Below are 22,849 nucleotides of genomic sequence, written 5' to 3'. Positions count from 1 at the left end.
CGTCTATGTACACTATTTTATTTTTTATGTCTTTGAGAATTCGTGAAAAGCCTGACGATATCGCCCTTATTCTGAATAACAATGTAGTGTCATTACATTCATTTTCCCCTTTAGCTGACTTAAACAAAAGTGAAAAGCCTGCCATGGTCGCCAATGTGAAACGCGGAATGCTTTCCAGGAAATCGGCTATCACTCGCCCTGCTATTTACCGAACACGTCTTACCTGCTCGACTGACGCTTGGTTTTTTGGCGCTCTGCTCAATCGCGCCAAGTGTGTGAGCGAATAGAGTCCACAACATGGAGTGACGTATCGTATGTCAACTCACCCCGCACAGTTCGAAAATCAATATCAGATATATTGAATGTTCACCTTTTTATATATATCATCGAGGATAATGTTCACCAGTGAACTTTTCAAAACTAGTTTTTTGCTATGCCAATAACGTTTGCAAAATTTTCATTTTCCTTACTGTATGTACGAAAACGAACACGGCACACTGTGTGCATCGATCGTGTGTGGCGTTGTTTTCTTCTTCCGTACCAGCACGTACCGGTTTTGCATCGTCATTCTATCTGACGGTGTGAAAAATTCAACAACAGCTTTTGAAACAATGAGAGATTTATTTTTGAGCAAGAACCGTGAAAGTCTGTTCAACCATTCCTAGGAATTAGAATTGAGTTCATCTTTTGAAGTTTTTCCTCACAATTTTCGGAACAGAAAACGTGCCCAAGGTTGCTGATCCTATCAATGAAGCAATATTCGTGAACTATTCTTTTCACCGGCGATGCTCTACCCGTGCGGCGAGCAGTTTTTATAAATTCCGTGTCTGCTTCATTCATTCTTTCCTTCCACTCAGTGGATTGTACCGCTTGGCAAAGCAAGCAAGCAGCATATATGCACTCTGTTGGCTCGCAGTGAGTTCGTTTCGAAGCGTTTAGGTAGAAAGCTGTTCAGTGGTGCTGATGACTCGCGTTGAGTCGAATTTTCTACTCACGGTGATTCGTTCTCTGTGACGTATGCGCTACAACTGAATGACCAGTCCGCTCCTCTATAATTTTTACGTGAATGACATTGACAGCTGTCTAGTAACCCCATGTACACTAAGGCAATTGGCAGATGATGGCGTGGTTTCAGTTACTGGGCCCAAAGCTATTGATCTGCATAAACCATTGCAAGATACCTTAGATAACTTGTCCGTTTGGGCTGTTCATCTTGGTATCGAATTCTCTGCGGAGAAAACAGAGTTAGTCGTCTTTTCAAGAAAGCATGATCCCGCGCAGCTTCAGCTCCATATGATGGGAAGAATGATCCAACAGGTTTTAACTTTTAAATACCTCGGGGTGTGGTTTGATTCCAAATGCACGTGGGGAGGACACATTAGGTATCTGATAACGAAATGCCAACAAAGAGTAAATTTTCTTCGAACAATAACAGGATCTTGGTGGGGTTCTCATCCGCAAGATCTAATAAAATTGTATCAAACAACGATACTTTCAGTGATGGAATATGGATGCGTTTGTTTTCGTTCCGCTGCAAACTCTCATTTTATCAAACTTGAGCGAATTCAGTACCGTTGTTTGCGAATTGCCTTAGGCTGCATGCACTCGACACATACAATGAGTCTTGAAGTTCTGGCGGGAGTTCTTCCATTAAAAGATCGATTTTGGGAGCTTTCATCACGCCTGCTAATAAGATGTGAGGTGCTGAATCCCATGGTAATTAATAATTTCGAACGACTACTCGAGCTTCGATCTCAAACAAAATTTATGACAGTATATTTTAACCATATGTCACAGGAAATCAACCCTTCAAGATATATTCCTATCCGTGTCAGCATCCTAAGTGCCCCTGACTCAACTTTATTTTTCGATACATCCATGCAGCGTGAAGTGCGTGGAATCCCGGATCATCTACGCTCGACGGAAATCCCAAAAATATTTTCAAGTAAGTTCAGGCATATTGACTCTGAGAAAATGTTTTACACGGACGGATCGCGAATTGAAGAAGCGACAGGGTTTGGTATGTTCAACAATAATGTTTCGGCCTCATTTAGGCTTCAAGAACCTGCATCTGTTTATATAGCAGAGCTAGCAGCAGTTCATTATAGTTTGAGTGTAATCGTCACATTATCTCCAAACCATTATTTCCTCTTCACAGATAGTCTGAGTGCAATTGAAGCCATTCGCTCAATCGCTGCTGGCAAAAATGAACCGTTTTTCTTGGGTAAAATAAAACAGTGTCTGAACGACATATTGAATAATAATTATCTAATCACTATAGTCTGGGTCCCGGCTCATTGCTCCATTCCAGGCAATGAAAGAGCCGATAATTTAGCCAAACGTGGTGCTATTGAGGGTGAAATTTATGAGCGACCGATTGCTTTCAACGAATTCTATAGTTCGTCTCGCCAAAGAACACTTGCCAGCTGGCAAGCATCTTGGGATAGAGATGATCTGGGTCGGTGGATGCACTCAATTATTCCGAAAATATCGACAAAGGCATGGTTCAGGGGACTGGATGTGAGTAGGAATTTCATTCGTGTGATGTCCAGACTCATGTCCAATCACTACACGTTAGATGCACATCTCCTTCGAATTGGGCTCTCCGAGACTAATCATTGTGCTTGCGGAGAAGGTTATCGCGATATTGATCATGTCGTTTGGACATGCGTGGAGTATCGTGATGTCAGATCTCAACTAATAAATTCTTTGCGTACCCAAGGTAAACTATCCAATATCCCAGTTCGAGACATTCTTGCTTGTCGTGACCTTTCATACATGAAACTTATTTATCATTTCATAAAGAAAATTGGAGTTTCAATTTAATAAAGGCCCCTTTTAAGACTTAGTTCTGATCCCAGCTGCGTCCATGAGTTCAACCAATAGCTAAATTAGAATAAAAATTATGTAATGATACAAACAAACTCGAAACAGTTTATGAAATTGTCAACAAAATGTCTGAAAATAACAGCTTATTTTATAATTTATAGAAGTTAATCGTTTGGTTCAAATAATATTTCCGAGTAGATTTCATAATTAATGACGAGTTACCTAAGATGATATTTAAGCTATAAGAGAATATGTTTTAATAAATTCAAAACGTTGTGACTATGTTAGAATTAAATTAGGATAAGAATATTATGTAAAAGTGATGCTACGGCGAAGAAAAACTTATGTAAACTGCCTTAAGAAATAAACGTATTTATGGAAAAAAAAAAAAAAAAACTGAATGACCGCCCAGGATAACATTTTATTCCTAAATAAAGCTTATAAGAAAGATATCGAATCTTTTTGAATTGTCTTCACTGCACATTTCTTCGGTGTTTGCTATACTTCAATCGTGATTTGTAGCGTTAGGGACAACTTTGATACCTGCCAGGATATGTTATTGATTAACCATCAAACTATAAAGGGTTATTAATGGAGCGTTTTTGTGTGTCGTAAATATGTAACTTTCACTCCTATTCCGAAGTTCTATAATAAATTCATTTTGTGTTTCGATCGAGTTCGACTTTTCCAAACAAATTATACCTCATTCGAAATGCCAAATTGGTATTTTTCATTCGGTCGAATGTAGGGTTGTTTATTATGCTTCAGAGGTAATAGTCCCAAGTTTTTGTCAATTATTATTGTTTCTCATGATCGTGAAACTATTTATATACCGATTACAAAGCCATTCGACGATCGTCACCTTAATAATTATAAACATATGTGATGACACTAATAATTGCTTTTAATTTCATGTTAATCATTCATAATAAACTAATAGTATTTGTATAGACTTTGATGATACACACTATTAGTTCTTACAAATACAAGAAGAACCATAAACACCAAATAATTCCGTCACATTAAATGTACAGGGCGTTAGAGCTACAATATAATAGAAACTAAAACCGAAATAGAACTTCTATAATTTTGTATAAGGCACTAATTTGGAGGCCAACATAAGATTTTACTGAAGAATGATATTTCTATTATTATCAAAAACAAACAAACTCTACAGTTACTTTTTGGAAACTGTGCCATGGATAATCGTGCAATGAAGACCTTCCGCAGTTTCTAATAACGAAATGAATGATAGCTAATATTTCTAAAAATCAAGTTTCATTCAATCAAACATAACAAAATTATCTCGTGACGTTAAATAAAGTGGAATAAAATGCATAATTTTTTTTCTTGATCGTATATTCTCCTGCTATCTCCTGATTTTGTGATAACAGAATTAGTGAGTAGTTTCAAAACTGAATGTGTGATATGAGTAACAAAAATTTTAAATCGCACTATCTGACAAATCGATAAACTACGCGGATTGTGTTATTTTTTAAATTGAAATCGTTTCCTCTGTAATATGAATATTGTAAAATGTTATGAAATTGAATTTACAATTTCTTCTAGCGGAGGTTCTTTTTTACAAAAAAGCTAAACCGATAACTTCGGGAGTCAATTGTAGAACATTTTATTTTCAATACATTTTTGACAGCAATATCAGATTGTAATCTTAATTTGATTTCAGCTCATCAATTTCTCAACTGATATCGCATTACGTTATTATTTTGCTGTTTGCTTTTGGAAAAAAAACTTACCAGGCAGAAGTTTTGTGAAACTCCAGAAATGATAATATTAAATGCAAAAATTTAATGAATGCATTAAAATAGGACTAAGTTAATAAGGCGATACAAAAATGCAAAAGGAAATTTCAATGGAACATCTATTCCTCCAATTTTATGTTGCGTTTTACAAAATGCTTCGACATCCTGTGGCAGTTGGCCGGAACCACAACCGTGATTCTTAAATTAAAAGTCTTAATTTACTGATCGTGGTACAGTTATTCTAATCGATAATTTGCGTAGATGTATGGTAAAAGATGCTGAATGAGTATTTAGTTAGTAATGACTATTTCTTTGTTAGCCATTCTTCTTAATTGCTTTGATTTTTGCAGAAGCAAGCAGTAACATGGCTTCTCAGTAGGTTCAAACGTTGTGGAAAACCCTGCAGTCCTATTACTTCTATAAATCAAATCTATGCGAAGAAGCGTTAAATTGTGTTTAATATAATAAAAACATGAGAAAATAAATCATCCCTGGAATTAAAAGATTAGACTTGCCTCTATAATAAATAATCAGAATGTATTTTTGTCACTTTATTTGCATTGCATATTGATATTGCGTATTGGACTTGATCATTAATAATTATATGTGATTTTAAAAATAATTGCCATATAAACTGCAAAATTTTCACTTTACAAAAGTAATTGTCCTCAGGTGATTCAACTCCAGCTTTTTTAAAATCTATCTGCCATTACTTGCCGCAAAATTTCAACAGCACGGAGTACGAACGTGAGAATAGTATTCGGTGAAATCTGAATAAACTGTTTTCATTAGTTTTATTGCAGTAGGAAGTACATTATATGTACATTAGCATACGATTTTAAACGACGTTTTGAACTGGACTATCAGTTTTATTTATCAGTTTAATTTTTATCCAACCCAATCGTTTCGCCATCTTCCAATGATAAGTAATGATATTACGTTTAAAGTTTTCCAAGCTAATTTGTGATGTTCAACGCACAATTTTTATCAGGGCAATATCTACGAAACAATTAAACTAAGCAAAATAAAAACTTGCTTCCATCGCATCGCTAATTTTTGTCTTCAATTTTTTTCGTACACTTGCATTCATGATTGCTGGCATTTTGACTCGCAGTGAGTCAAAAATTGACTCAATGTAAGCGCTATTCGTGCCTGATGATACCTGCTCTTGAACTGGTAGAGAATGGCTCACGGCGGAATAGCAACCAGCATGAAAAAGTAAGATCTCTTCTCTCTTGCGAGTCGCTCAGGCAGTCACATATTAAGCATAGCTTTTGCCTCGTCCGGCATTACATGCTTCGCTGTCTCCGTTCTTGAATCGTTCGCAGGCGATGAACGTTAATGAGTTGCGTGAGGCGAATTTCAGCAACCCTGAACGTGCCAAAATGTGCGAAGCTTCCGGAACAGGGAACGTGCCAAATGAAATTTATATATCGAACATCAAACAAGGACTGGATAATGCGTAATTCAGGCCCCAGTGTGGCTCTTAGCCTCTTGTCCAATAACTCCTATCCCTACCTCCCCGCACACAGTTATGCCTCTCCATACAAAAGTGGGCAAAAACTATAAATACGTCGATAAACGTCAGCTGGATGATTTTTTATTAATAATTTGAGGCTTCAGAATATATTTCAGTCTTGATAATGTATGGAAAAATATTCGATCCACCTAAAAGTGACATGATGCACCGTTCGCTACGGACCGGAAAATGATGACTTTTTTAATAAATTAACTTGTGTTTTTTTATTTATTTCGTGATTGATTAGCAGCTTTCACTAATGTTTCAAATAATGATTAAACCTGTGTGGAAAAAGTATACACTGAGAAAAAAATTTATTTTTTGGATTTCTGCCACATGGGCATCACTGTGCCGCGGTGCCGGCTGGGGTACGAGCAACCATAGGAAAGATCGGGTAACCAACCCCGGTGGGACCTTGGTCGTATGCTGACAGGGAAGGGAGTCCTCTTTAGAGGATGTCGGAGCATCTGTAGTGGCTTCAAACTGTGTCTGTTCTGGTATCCAGCGGCTGAGTATGAAATGCTGCATCCCGTCCAGCTAAATCCAAGGTGGCAACCCCACCAACGGGATCGTCCTAGTGCTAGTTGGGACGTTAAACAGAGCAAGCACGATGATCCTCCGGCGAGACAGGGGGTTGCCCACATGAAGAGAGACCCGATGCCGAGAAAAAAGCGTTCTACGTGCAGCAGGAACAAGCCTATGACGGCTGCCCACGCAGAGACGTAAAAATTGTCATCGGTGACATGAATGCCCTGGTAGGAAGGGAGGCAATGTACGGAAGAGCAGCTTGGTGCAGCTACTCTTGAAGATGGCTGGAGAGACATCCGATCTGCCATAGGTAGCACTGCATCAGCAACGCTAGGTACGGCGGCTCCGTACGTAAGGAACGACTAGTTCGACGACGAATGTGAACAGTTAGTGGCCGAGAAGAATGCAGCGAGTAAGCTGCAACACCAGACGAGAGCAAACAAGGAGCGATACAGACGGGCGCGGAACAGACTAAACTCGGTATCCCGTAGAAAAAAGCGCCAACAGGAAGACCGAGATCGCGAAGCGATGGAACAGCTGTTCCATGCTAATGACTTACCGGAGTGATGGATGGAAGGAATCGTGTGTCCCATCTACAAAGAGGGCGATAAGCTGGATTGCTGCAATTACCGCGCGATAACTCTGCTGAACGCCGCCTACAAGGTACTCTCCCAAATCTTATGCCGTCGACTTTCACCGATTGCAAACGGATTCGTCGGACAATATCAGGCAGGTTTTATGGGCGAACGCGGTACCACGGACCAAGTGTTCGCCATCCGCCAGGTGCTGCAAAAGTGCCGCGAATACAATGTGCCCACACATCACTTATTCATCGATTTCAAATCAGCCTACGACACAATCGATCGAGAACAGCTATGGAAAATCATGCACGACTACGGATTCCCGGACAAACAGATATGATTGGTCAAGGCTACGATGGATCGAGTGATGTGCGTTGTTCGAGTATCGGGGATAAACTCGAGTCCCTTCGAAACTCGCAGAGGGCTACTGGCCTTTCGTGTCTGCTATTCAACATTGCTTTGGAGGGTGTGATAAGAAGAGCGAGAATAAACACGAGTGGCACGATTTTCAGAAAGTCCGTCCAGCTACTTGGTTTCGTTGATGATATTGATGTTATAGCACGCAACTTTGAGAAGATGGAAGTTACGTACATCGGACTAAATGTTGAGGCCAAGCGGATCGGACTAGACATCAATGTGTCAAAGACAAAGTACATGATAGGCAGGGGCTCGAGAGAAGATAACGTCAGCCACCCATTACGAGTTCTGATTGGTGGTGATGAAATCGAAATGGTCGACGAATTCGTGTACTTGGGCTCACTAGTGACTGCCGATAATGACACCAGCAGAGAAATTCAGAGACGCATATTGTCAAGAAATCGTGCTTACCCAGTAAATCCGAACATCGGACGCATCGTGCACGAAAGCTTTTGATTGCGTTTCAAGCTTACATAGTGTATCGGTAGAACAAAAGAGTGAAGATATACCTAAGCAGAGAGCGGATTTCTGATACTCAGGGGATGAGATATATCGGGGCTGGATTTCCAACCCCGAACATAGGACCAGAGTTTTTCTGGCCTTAAGAGGCGAATGACCTCAAGGTTAAAGCCACTATTATCGAAACAAAGAATGTTTAACACTCTTTCACATCCTATCGGCGAGACGTTGGCTCGAAAATGCCTTGTTTGATATTCCTTCGCTCTGTTTCTCTAGCGATACATAATGTAAACATAAAGCTTTTTTAGATCGACGCGGTTGATGCAAATGGTGCAGAATTGTCCGATGACGGGCCGATCGAAGCGCTTCGATCGGCCTCATATCGTGCTCAATCGGTCCGATAATCGGACCGATGATCGGACCGATGCGGGTCGACAAAAGCCACCGGGTACTTTGGACTGCGCAGGACGCTTCGATCGAGAAAAATTCGCCGTCGTACGAAGTTAACTATCTACAAAACGCTGATCCACTACGGGCACGAGTCTTGGACAATGCTTGCGAAGGATCAACGCACACTAGGTGTTCTTGAACGAAAGGTGTTGCGAACCATCTTCGGCGGAGTGCGGATGGAAGACGGTACGTGGAGAAGGCGAATGAACCATGAACTGCACCAGTTGCTGGGAGGACTAACCCTCGTCCAGCAGAGACTCGCGAGGTCTACGACTGAAAGAGTAAGTATCGAACATCTATATCTGATACAGTTCTTAAATTTAAAAGTATTTATCAGTCAGTTTTATGGGATTTGTACCAGTTTTTGCCATCCCGGGTAGAAGTGATTAGCAAACCAACAGCAAATATTGTTATTAAAAGCAAGCATCTCGATGGTAGAAATTAACATTATTTAGTTTGAAATAAGAGTTTAAATATCAAAAGTCATTACGAAACCTGCATGAGAAAATAGCAACAAAATATAAAGTTCTGTCATTGTACTATCAACCCAAGAACAAAATATTCATAGAAGACAAATTTTTCAGTTATTTTATATTCTAGCATTCAGAATAGAGTACTATCGAGAGTATTTCTCTTATCTCATTTTGATGCAGTTTATTAAATAGTATTTTATTTGAATATAGAACTACCGAATCAATTTAATGAAATTGGTATAACTCATCAATAACGAAATGAGATATAACAACTAATTTTGAAGCTAAACAGATATTGTATAATTTCTTAATTCCTTGGATAAAATATCAAGAAAATATCAAGTATCGCTGTGACAGCACAGTTGTTATTGTTATTATTTTGATCTTTGTTTGCTATTTACACCTTCCCGGGATCGCTTGTAAAAAAATACTCTTGAAATTGAAACAGGAAGTCAGGAAGTTGATCAAATATTCTAGTTTGTGAAAAACGGGTAAACTATCTCCGAGAAATTATTTATTTTTTATTATTTACACATATTATTCTGAAACTCTGGAACTGGAAGTTGGATCCAAATTAAATTCAATGGCAGACTGTGGGTCCATAAGATCTTTCAATTGAGCTTAAGTTTAGGAAAATCGGTCTAGCCATATCTGAGAAAAGTGAGTGAGTTCCATTTTGGAATATATGACTTGTATTTTCGGTGCTTCCGGAATTGGAAACCAGTACATCCAGAATCGATCTTTTTGGCAGTCTATTGACAATAATTATCGATTGAAACAGTTTTGAATTGTATATGACAGTTCAAAAGTCGGTTTCATGATAATTTGCATAATCTTTCTGTTCGAGAAATGTAAAAACGGAGATTTTTGTTCTAAATTATACTCAAAACTGTTTCAATTAGTTGGTCACCAGTTTGCGGACTCCAGTTTGTAAGTACCGGAAACAGTAGTTAAAAACTCTGAAATTGAGCTCACTTCGACATACAATAGAAGGCTTAACCGGTTTCCACCAACTATAATATGATTCCATTCGAAATTTCAGAGTTTTGTTTTTGTTCCGAATTCAAAGTATCAAGGTAATGGTTCAGGGTTATCAAACGCAAAGTTGCATAGACAATTTAGATTGTACTCAAAATTATTTCAATTTTTAGTTTATACTTTTTGATGGCTAATCGAGTTTCATTATACCAGTCCCCTAGTTCCCGGTTCCAAAAGTATAGCGAATAGTGAATTAGTACGATCTTCCGAATATCTTTACAGTTATTTGGTTTTGTTGACGACGTTGATATTATGACACGTAATTTTAGTTTAAGATGATGAAGGAAACATGCATAGGACTGAAAGCAGAACAGAAATATAGCTATTAGATCAGAGCAACAAAATTCTATATTTTGAATACTCAACTGTTTTATTTCAACAAAACATTCACTGGATATGCTTGATTTGTTTCGTTTAGACATTTATGAATCTAGCTTCTACTAATGAATTCGATCGGAATTCTGAATTGAACAGTCTTTGGAATTATTATGTAGAATACAAAACTACGTGCACTTTATCATCATTATTATTACGATGATTATTATTATTGTCATCAATTCAAAGTGTTGACCCCACTGATTTGGTGCAAAGAACCGTATCAAGTAAACAAATAGTAAAAGTAAACAACCCACTTGTCACTCCTCTGCAAACCGGATGTCTCAACGACAATTACGGAACGTAAGAACACTTCATACATACCTACCGTGTCCTTATAATCAGATCATGGATCGGCGACCGACGCCTGTCATCGTTAAATTTTCTCCCTATAGTCATTCACCGTGTCGTTCCTGTTTGACAGAGACCGTGACGGTGTCTGTGATTCATTTTAACGACCTGTGCGACCTGTGCTGTGAAGTGTCAAACATTATACATACATACGATGTTTATCGGGCTTGTCATCAACCACGGAACGGTGATTTAACGTACGTGGAAGCACATCATTTATTGATAGTTATGCCTGTTTGCGCAATAACGTTTGGACGGGATACGGTGGTTGGGAGATCCGTGGGTGTGGGAGTGTGATATTCATAAAAAAAAACAAAACAAAAAAAAAAAACAATAATTCACAAACTGATTTGGTTGACCATTTAGCAGTTTATTTTGCTGTCCGATTTGTTTGTTTGATTATATGGATCACAAAAATAAATAACATTCATTGATAAATATATATCCTACACAGCTCTGGATGATATTTCTGTACCGAGTGAGTGTTTCGTGTTCGCTACCGGGAAATCTACGATTTACCTACACATATAAAAGGTGTACAACATTGCTTCCACATTCAAAAGTGAATTAACATCATTTATATGCCTGTAACAGTTCTCTGGTACACGAAAGGAAAGGTTTTTTTTAAGTGGTTCTCTACAACAATTGTAACCGTATATATATTGGTAATAGAAAGGACGTTCGCGCGATATTTAACTTATGTATAATTTTTTCCTATATTCCGATCAACAGTGGGGTGGGTAGCCTCCCGTAACCAACGAGGTTCCCACTAACCTGATTTTTTGCGGTTTCCATTTTTAGTAATGGTAATTTGTGATTTTAAACTGTGAAGCTTCAGAATATGACAATCTGAATCAAAGTAAGAGGTTTGTGTTACTTTTGAATGAGCGGAATTATTACATTCTTCTTTGGTGCACGATTCGATTGAAAGAAAAACAATATTTCTAGTTCGATTTTTTATCATAAAATTAGGTTCGAATATTTTACAATTTGCATTTGTGAAAATGTCTCAGATTTTTTATTGATTTTGAAAATAAAAAAAACTTTGGCTGTGAGAAAGTCATCAAAGCACTCGAAGTAACGATTAAAGTGACATCTTGTGAGAGCCGCGAGCATCAGCTCGTCGCGCTGTCATACTATCAACCATGGTTTTACACGCTAATCTCGACTTCTTTCTATTTATAGTTTTAAAAAGTATCAGAAAATTGACACGGCTATTAAAAAACTTTTCCAAATCACAAAAAAAACTTGGTTTCCGACGTAAATCGTTAAGGAAGGGGAGAAAATTAATGACAGTTTTCCAGGTAAGTGAGATGTGAGGAGCAATAAAATGACAATGTTTTTATTCGGAGATTTTCCTTATGTTTCTTTTGCAATAAAAACTTTAAATTTATTCGAGCACAGCCATTCATTGGAGGCGCCCAAATTTTTTAAGCGCGTTTCTTCGACGCCCGATCACACAGTGAAACAAATCTACTGAACCAATCGACAAAGATTCTCGCACTTGACACAAGCCACTTGATCAAATTTATATATCATATTTATAAAAACTGTTTTTCTTATCCATAAACGTACACTTGCAGATACTTTGAGAGGAATATTTCTTCTTTTGCTGTTGTTGGAAAACTAGCTCAATAAAATATGTTTTGTTATGGATAATCCGAGGTCGCAGCTGTACTGCTACAAATTATTCATTATGCTCATGGCAGCTTCTGAAAGTACCTTAAAATAAAAGTGCTTCAATAAGTTGTACATTACCTTCCAGTATTAATTTAACGTTGCCATGGATGATGCATACGTATATAGTAAGAGTTGCACAATTACCCAGTCTTGAACATCGGCACGTTTGTACCTGTGCACGAAATTTCAATGAACACAGCACGTACATTAGTTCCAGTTTCTGTGTACGTACATCGTGTACGTATATCGGGTTTATGCTAGACACGGTTGAACCAGTGATAGAAGAAAGACAGATCAAATCAAAAACAAAACAAGTTCACAAGTGATCAGTGTGAGAAAAGAGTGAGTATAATAGGAGCGAAAAAAAACTGAGAATGTCAGTGTTGCTGATTATTTACATTTTTTTTTAAATTGGAAAGTTTTATCATTTTAGTGATCATTAAAAGTCATAGAAAGTGCTTGAGGATCTTAGTTTATTCGATAACTCATATAAAATAAACTCAAACGGTAGCAAGTGGAGAAAATGTTGGCCCATATTACCGTTCTCATTTCCACTTCCACTTTTACTTCACTCACATATCACTCAACCTTTTAATTCACCTATTACCAGTATGCAAAATAGAACAAGAAATCGAATGGGATTGTAAAATTTGAAATTGAGTTTGGAGAAGTAAAAAAAATGTTTCTGTAGAGAATTTTTCTTGCATTATTTTATTTTAAAATCTGAGATATTTCTATAGAAAAACTGAGACTTTTCTACATACACAAGTAGAAAAAATCGCGTTAATTGGTGTCCTCTGAGAACGACATATTCGAGAATAAAAAATTACAAAAAAATTTGCAGTCATTCATGCAAATTACGTTCTTCCGTGGTAGATACGGTATGTTTGTTTAAAACGTTTGTGTAGAATTCAAAATAAATTTCTCAAACTTTTCATGCATTTGAGCATTTGGCTCGACTCCATTGGATTTGCATGTGTGATCGGCTTGTGTTTCAAACAACATTATTTTTAAAGAATTATAACTCAAAATCTAAAGCTTCTACGAAAATTGTGTCCACGAAGAAGTTGTAGGGAATCAATCGAACTTTTTAAAAAATATATGTACTGAAAAACATCATCCAATTAGTCAAAAAATCAATAGTAAAATTATAAGTAAAATTATTAGTTATTTCACCGTAAAATTTTTTAAATTTTATACCACAGAAATTGGAGTTTTCCGAAGACAAACTTTTCGACGATTTTCGAAAAATGATATTTTTATATCAGGTGTACAACTTTGTTTCCGCCGTTTTCCGATAGGTGACTGTACCGGGCTCAGGCTGTTCAAAATACATAGATGATAATGCATTTGAAGTGAGTGTGTACAGTGCCTAACGAATTGTCATCGCCGTTTCAGTGACAGTTGTACTTGTTTTCGTATTATTCACGCTCGAAAATGTCTGTTTATGTGCCCAATTCTCGCCATTTGCCTCGCCAGCTGAAGCGCGTCGAATGCTCTCATAAACTTACGGTGATGCTGTTCTGAGTAAAAGAACGTGTCGGGAGTGGTTTCAACGTTTTAAAAATGGTGATTTCGATGTCGAAGACAAACATGGTGGTGGAAGAGTAAAAACCTTCAAATATGAATAACTAGAAGCATTGCTTGATGAAGATTCGTGCCAAACCCAAGAAGAGCATGCCGAATCATTGGGAGTGAGTCAGCAAGTCATTTCAAAACGTCTCAAGGCCCTGGGCATAATTCAGAAAGAAGGGAACTGGGTGCCGTACGAGTTGGTGCCGTACGAGTCATCCTCCAACACGACAATGCTCGGCCTCACGTCGCAAAAGTGGTCAAAAAATACCTGGAAACGCTGAAATGGGAAGTCTTGTCCCACCCGCCGTATTCCCCAGATGTCGCCCCTTCTGACTTCCACCTAGTCCGTTCGATGGCACACGGCCTGGCAGATCAACATTTTCAATCCTTCGAAGAGTTGGATAAATGGATTGCTTCATGGATAGCGTCAAAAGAGGACTCCTTTTTTCGAGCCGGGATTCGAAAATTTCCGGAAAGATGGGAGAAAGTTGTCGCTAACGACGGACAATACTTTGAATAATATATCTGTAAGCACTTTTTCGCAATAAAGCTTTTAATTTTGTAAAAAACGGCGGAAGCAAAATTGTACACCTGATAGTAATAAATGTGTCTGAGTAATAAAATATTATTTCTCAAGCTAAGTTCAATGAAAAAGTTCATAGAGAGCTACTTCCTGAATACAGCCATTTTTTAAATATTTGAGAAAATAATTTTATAAATTAGTCTGGGTTTTCCATCGCCAAATCTAATATTTTTGTAATCAACGTGAAATTTTGAATAAATTATTCTTTGACATCCAAACGATGCGAGCTGTTGTTTTCGAGATATTAGAAAAACTAAGTCGACGAAATCACTGGTTTATAAAAATCGCTGGTTCAATAAAGGAGTAATCGTCATACTAAAAAAAATACCTGTCTTAGGTAACCGGCCCATTTATAAAAAAATAGGTTACCGCAGTCTTTTTTTCTTCTGGTATGAAAGTTTACCTATGGTATAAAAGATTATCTACAATCAACTATAAAAGCGCATTTTTGAAATATATAAAAGCGCACTTTTGAAAACTTTCATAAAAAACCATAGTATTCAGTGAGTGTGGTTTAATGTTGGATAGATATTTTTGTTGTAGAACTAATCGTGCTAACGGAAACCCTTACTCGTCTAAGCGACACAAAATAACAGATAATAAGATTGACCACTTAATTCCAAGCAGTGCGCAATTACTGCGAACACTACAATGCATACTAGTGACTTACGTCGATTATATTGATATATATTCTATTGATAGTGCACAGAAACTAGCTCCTAGCGACAACAAGATGTCAGATTACACGGCAGCTTCGCCAGCAACACCGGGAAATAATTTAGAAGACATACCGCTTGCTAAATCGGGATATGATTTAGAAGAAATAGCATCAGCGGCTTCAATCGTCTGAGTATCCTTCCAACACAGCGATCTAGCGGATGTTCTGAGGAATCAAAATGATCAGGTATTTATTGGGAGTACAAATTAGTCCGGTCCGTTTTCAAAAGATGGATCTGGCTGTTATGAGTATTGAACTCTAGACAACAAAAAAAAATCGAAGAAGTTGGAGGCATTACCCGATGAAGATAAAGTCAAACACAAGAAGAGCTTGCAGCATTATTGGAAGTGACTAAAAAAGTAGTTTCTGTCCGATTAAAATCCATGGGAATGATTCAAAAGCAAGGCAGTTGGTTGCCTTATGAACCGACGTTGAAAGGCGATTTCTCACTTGAGACCAGCTGATTCAAAGGAAACAAAGAAAGGAGGTTTTACATCAAATTGTTACTGGGGATGAAAAAATGGATATTCTACTATAACCTCAAGAAGAAAAAATACTACGCTATGCCCGGTCAAATGTTTCCATCGGCCTCAACATCAACACCAAAGCCGAATATTCATGGTGTTGTGCATCTGGCGGGAGCAAAAGACTATAGGCTGCATCTGATGCGTTTGATTTGTACATTACGAGAAGAACGACCGGAATACAAGTAAAGATATGACAAAGTATTATCCTGCATGACAACGCTCGGCCTCATGTCGTGAAAGTCGTGAAAAAATATTTAGTGACAATTTGCCGCACCCGCCGTATTCTTCTGACATTGCTCCTTCTGATTAATGGTTCTTCTAACGGATGCAGCACGATTTGGCAAGTTATCGGCTTACTTCCTTTGCAGAAACAAAAAAAAATGGCTTTAAACTTAGATCCAAGGATGGCTTTTACCGTATCAAACAATGCTCACCAGCAACTCTTCACACGATTGAATCAGTGCCTTCAAAGGGAGACGGATATAATCGCAGCAACAAAAAACGCGCAATGGCTCATTTAACATAGAATAGACACAAGTGCGAGAGCGAATTTCTCTCGATGACATTTCTGAGAATCAAAGGTTAGCACGCTGCTGTGGGGATCCTCTCTGAAGAAACAAACGGTCGCTTATTCTCGTTTCGCGATCCGATTCTATACAGACAGTTGATAATTGCGATAGAATCATTTTACTATTGCCGCTTATTCTAACTATGTGCATATAACCTTTGTATAAGTTGTATCTATGAAAATAGCTGTGAATGTTCCAGACCAGGGTTTTGAAATATTGCAACCTCGTATGAGAATCATCAAGTTGAATCATCGATTCGATTTTCTGCGATAATTGTCAACTTGCGATTGTCTCTTGGGAAATTCCACACAGCAACGATCATTATCAGACTGTAAATTTTTTTAAGGGCCGTGATATACTCAGAGTATGATGTGGAGCGAAGAAATGTAGAAAAATTCTCTCGCGGTTCATGCATTGAGAGAATCGAGTCCTTGTAGCAATATAGATAGCAATACACCCAAACCTCCGTTTACGAACACTTTTTTTACGATACCTCTTTTTACGTAACTCTTTTTACGAACCAAATCCCAAATAACGTAATCTTTTTTTACGAACCAAATCCCAAATATCGTAAACTTTTTTTACGAACCAACTTCGTAAAAAGAGGTTTTCGCATCCAAAACAATTTCCGGCTCCATGGAAATTACTACAATATGGATATTTTCGAAACGGGATTGGTGAGTAGAAGACGGAAGACGTTGTTTGAAGTGATTCGGAAATCAAAGATGGCGTCTTTCGGTTTGACGATATTCCTTAAAAACCTTTACAATGTGGGTATTTTCGGAACGGGATTGATGAGTAGATGACGGAAAACGATGTTTGAGGTGGTTCGGAAATAGAAGATGAAGACTTCCGGTTTGATGATATTCCTTAAAAACCCTTACAATGTGGGTATTTTCGAAACGGGATTGTTGAGTAGAAGACGGAAAACGATGTTTGAAGTGGTTCGGAAATCAAAGATGGCGTCTTTCGGTTTGACGATATTCCTTAAAAACCCTTACAATGTGGATATTTTCGGAACGGGATTAATGAGTAGATGACGGAAAACGATGTTTGAGGTGGTTCGGAAATCCAAGATGGCGACTTTCAATTTGACGATATTCCTTAAAAACACTCACAATGTGGGTATTTTCGGAACGGGATTGATGAGTAGATGACGGAAAACGATTCAAGGAATATCGACTCAACGACTTCCGGTTGAGTGAAAAAAATCCCTAGACTAGTGAAAATTACTTTATTTGCCATACCGATCACATATGCACAGTTTCATGCAAATCGTAAGGGGACGTGCCAGAATTATACAATTTATGGAGAATTTGGCGTAGAATTGCTTATTTCTAAGACGTTTGACATACAAATAGAATTAGGAAATCCCAAAAATCCCAGTCTCAAAGTAGATTTTTTTTTTGCAAGAAATGAATCCATAGACATTTGACAAAAACTTATTTTTCCTTAGTTTTGTGGATTTTATACGAATTTTCATAGTTATGTGATATTTATGAGTATTCTCGAAGTAAAGCGTTCATTGCATAGGGTACTGGATTTATAAGTCAGTTATCGATAATTCGAGCCCGACCTGGAAGGATTTTGGTGTCAATTTCCACAAAAGGATTGTAATATCAAGGCTTCGTTTTGCTTGTATATCCCCGCATAAAAAAGACTGCAGTGTATGGTGAAATTTGAGTAATTCATTGTAGGTTGAAAAATTTTTCATTATTTATTATTAATCGAATTGTTGTTTTTCTATTGCTCGAAACTTTTATCGTGCACCTAAAATCAAAGGAGTAACTCCACTCCTTCGAAAGTTCTCAAAACGTTTTATTTTGGTTCAGATAATCGTATTCTGGAGTTTCATCAAAATCGAAGATGCACGGGTACAACAATGTGTTGGCAACTGGTTGAATGGCTCAAATATTTAAAATAAGCGATACCTAGGAAAGCTAACGTTTAGAGATGTGTTAACAATGAAATGAATAAAATATTATAACTGGTGCAACTATATCTTAATATGATAACATAACAGTAATTCTAATTTCCCCAAATAGCTAAAGATCATATCACTGAGCCTAACAATACGATGTTGAATTCTGGACTTTGCCATCAATTCTGTCCTCGGCGATTATTTGAAGTTGAAGATACTCATCAGTACTGTATAAAGGGTTTTTTTCTCATTTCACGCATTATTCTCATCAAATGATTTTCTCGTAATATTGTTCAATATATTGACTAATCCATATCATATACGTCGATAATAAACTCTAGTAGATAGAGAAACACAATTTGATCACGGTTTAACGAGTTTCTGTATACAACATTCGATTTTACTATTTATTGGCATTGGGTTTGTAGGTCAGGCTAACAATTTTCGTCTACACAGCTAGGAAAGATTTGCGAACAAATGGTTTTCGTGGTCACACTTTACAAGGGGACTCTAAATGTTAGAATACTCACGCTTTAAAAGAAAAAAGTTGTTTGTTTTTTTCTCTTTAAAGTAGATAGGTAGGCTTCATTCGTTTTAATATACATATATGTAAGCGGCCGATCGGATCCCTAGTGGACTGCTTGGCAGTCCGGGAAGGGGAGGGTGCTTGAATATTTCGTATAGATCCTACGTTTTATTTTACTACACATTTGGATAGTTTTCCCAAATATTGGATATGCTAGCCGATAACATTTTAAGTATAACTACAATGGGTAAATAAAATGATGAGAAAATCTTACAAAATGAGATAGAAAAATGATTAATCGTGTAATGGGGTAAAACAGAATCACTTTGAATAAGCTGTTTTTCACTTTCTATCGGAACCATGTCAAAGGTAAACAGAACCGGATTAATAATGAACCGCTTGAATCATCCATCAAGCTCTAGCGGCTATCCGCCTATCCGGAAACTGTTCCGCCCTGATTCGGTCTGGCCTTCCGTCATTTTTTCAGCTCAATTTGTTTCCGGGTGAACAGATTCCCGCTTCGGTGAAAACTTTCTAGATTCAATTTTCTTTACACACTGACAGATTGCTTTGTATTTTTGGCTCGCTGATCTCGGCGGGTCGATTTCTGTTTTTCTCCGCTACAAAGATAGCTCATCGGAAATCAATGACTTTCGATGCGCTCCGTTGGTTCATTTGTGCTACTTACTGAGAGAGTTTTCTTGTTTTTCACCACAATGAAAATCCCGGCAGTTGCTACCGAATTTTAACTTGTTTTCCGAAGTGCCTGCCCATCGGACCATCCACTGCCGATATTTATATCGATTTATTCATTTATTTATTTACTTACAAATGCCACTCAACCTCGGCTTCCACCTTCGCACCTCTTTGCGCTAAATTTGGTTTTTGCATCCGCTCGTGGGAATCCAACGAGGAATGTTCGATTCGTAATCAACTAGGAACTCGCTATTGCAGTTGGAGGAAGACTCGGGAAAGAGAGTTTGTTTTAATCATGAACTAGAGAAAACAGAAGCGACGTTCTACTAATCGTTTCAGTTCAACGATTGTTTTTAATGAGTGCACCTGCTCCGAAGCCAGATGGGATAGCGAACGAGGTGAAATTTGTTTCGGATTTGGTTGTTTATATTCTGAAATGTTTTAGATTTCGTATATGAATGACTGAATGCAAACATCGGATAAAAGCGAATTTAGTTTCGAAAGTATTTTTGAATGCAAAAAATGGGTGAGAACATTGAGTGCAAGACCGGACACGGACTTTGCAATGAAAAAATCGTTTTAAAACATCTGTTTTGCAAGAACCGAACAAAAGAACTTTGATTTGCGAAACCGGAAAAAAATTCAACCAGTTTTACCAGAACAAATGTTCTTATCCGATGTTTTCCATCCAAAGTATTTTGATCGATGCTGCATTCCTCGGTGACAGTCGACAAAAAACTTTGAATGCAAAAATTAATTTGTTTTGGATGAACTGGCTAAGTTATTTGTACGGTTTTGTTATTATATTTTTTGTGTCCGGTAATATGTTTTTGATCGAATTATGCATTGCAAAATCCGTGTCCGGTTTTTGCACTCAATGTTCTTATTCAGTTCTTGCATTCAAAAATAATTTCTAAACTAATTTGCTTTTGTCCGATTTTAGCGATTCTTATCCGGTTTTTGCATTCAAAAATACTTGAACGGGTTTTCTAAACTAAGTTTCACTTATCAGATTGGTGATTTTCACATTCAATTGCAGCCAAAATCTTGGTATAGAATTTTTGTGTTACTTGGAATTACTTTAAAAACCCGTTGCTGGTACTGCATTTCGACGTGGAATTTGAAATTATGCTACAAAATTCGCATGGTTAAATTAACGATCCTCGGAAACTGAGAACCTATCTATGTCATTATCCTTATAAACTCATTTTAACGATTGCAGTCGAATTAAAACTAAGACAACGGTTTGGAAATTGTTTCAACTTTTTCGCCTTTGAGACGATCATTTCCACAGTAACTTTCCGACTCATCAACTGTAGGGTTCTTCCAAACAGTAGACTATTGGATAATATGTATCCTTTTATCGAATCCCCTTAGGTCACCGAAACTCTCCTGGTGGTCTGTTGATGGGTGGCTAACTTCCCATTACTCACCCAGTGATGATGAACGGCGGGAAACATAAAAGTTTTTCAAGTTTATTACTTTTAATGGTCAGCAAACGGCAATACGTTTCTCGATAGTATTCAAAGAAAATAGCACAAAAGTTTAACAATTGACCTAAAAGGTGTATTCGATGAAAATGGCACATTGAACATTTTTTATAACTTTTTAATTTGAAATCTGCCCCCAAAGAGAATTCATATTGTTACACCACATTCGAAAGGAGCTAGGGTGGTTCTATTGATTTTTATTTTATTTGATTTTTGAAGAAACCGCTCCTCCGAAAAATTTGAAAAAAATCAGGTATATTTAAGGCATTATGGGGAAGGTTTACAATTTTTTTTTCGAAATTTTTGAAGATAAAAAAATACTAAAAAATTTTGAAACATATTTTTTCCCTCTTCCAATTTTTGCACCACCCTGGATTTTTTAGTGATAAATAAAGAATTTTTTGACATGTTAAAGTGGTATGTTTTCATCTTTTTAAAAAATGTGGACGACCACAATATTTGATTTTTTCTAAAAAATAAATAACAGTCGACCATGCGTCCCCATCAAATTCGGAGAGAAGGAAACGCACGGTGCTTTGTTCTAGCAGTTAGTACTAGTAGTCAACCATGCGTCCTCATCAAGTTCTGTTAGAAGGAAACGCGTGGTGTTTTGTTCTAGTAGTTATGCAACTCAAGTGCAGGGCCAAGAAATCAAAGTAACGAAAAGGAGGAAATAAGTTTCAACCTTTGCATAATACATACACGATCATACTTCGGGTACAACATAGAGAGCTACGAAGCAAGAACTTACTGGTATGTGGTTCATATATGAATGGTAGTAATATAAGAACGTCGCGAGTATCACACATATGACATTCGGTTACGGCAGTCAAGAACTCGAGCGGGTGTCAGTTTTTTAAGTGTTTAAGTGTTTAAGTGTTTTAAGTGTTGTCTCGTACAACGCGGTTTCCTAATTGTCAGCTCTGTACATTTCACTAAATAAATAATAATGTAACTAATGGCGGCCACGTGTGAACAGCAACTAACAGTTCTATCGCCAATAGCGCATTCACAGCAACGGTGCTGGATTCCCAAATATCCAGTCGAATTTGGAGTGTACTCGATATAGCACTTGTAAGCTTTGAAAAATGAGATACAACTTATTACCGGCCCGAATAGCTTTCTTGTGATCTGTGTGTCCTAATAAGGTCATATCGTGATAAAGCTTTAAATCCAAAATTGCTTAGCAGAACATTCTTCTCAAAAGCTTCTATTTCAGAGCTACTAAATTTCGATACTTTTTGCTCTTGTTCCAATCCAAGGATTGATGATATTACCTCATTAGAACTTCCCGTTCGCAGTATATCACGAAGCTCAATGGTATTTGGCCATATTAAACCTGTAAAAACCTGGAAGCGTTCCTCTTTGAGTGAAAATCACTTACTGAGTTAATTATGTATTCTCAGATATTTTCTGGAAAATACGGAGCTTTCTACACCACGCGTTTCCTTCTAACAGAACTTATGGGGACGCATGGTTGACTGTTATTTATTTTTTAGAAAAAATCAAATATTGTGGTCGTCCACATTTTTTTAAAAATATGAAAACATACCACCTTAACATGTCCAAAAATTCTTTATATATCACTAAAAAATCCAGGGTGGTGCAAAAATAGGAAGAAGGAAAAAATATGTTTCAAAATTTTTTTATTATTTTTTAATGGAAGAAATACATCTTCAAAAATTTTGAAAAAAGTTGTAAACCTTCCCCATAATGCCTTAAATATACCTGATTTTTTTTTCAATTTTTTTTCAAAAATCAAATAAAATTAAAATAAATAG

Source organism: Malaya genurostris, chromosome 2, assembly GCF_030247185.1.
Source record: "Malaya genurostris strain Urasoe2022 chromosome 2, Malgen_1.1, whole genome shotgun sequence".
In the NCBI taxonomy this organism is placed as follows: Eukaryota; Metazoa; Arthropoda; class Insecta; order Diptera; family Culicidae; genus Malaya; species Malaya genurostris.
The sequence above is the reverse complement of the archived record's forward strand: the minus strand, read 5'-3'. Positions refer to the sequence as shown.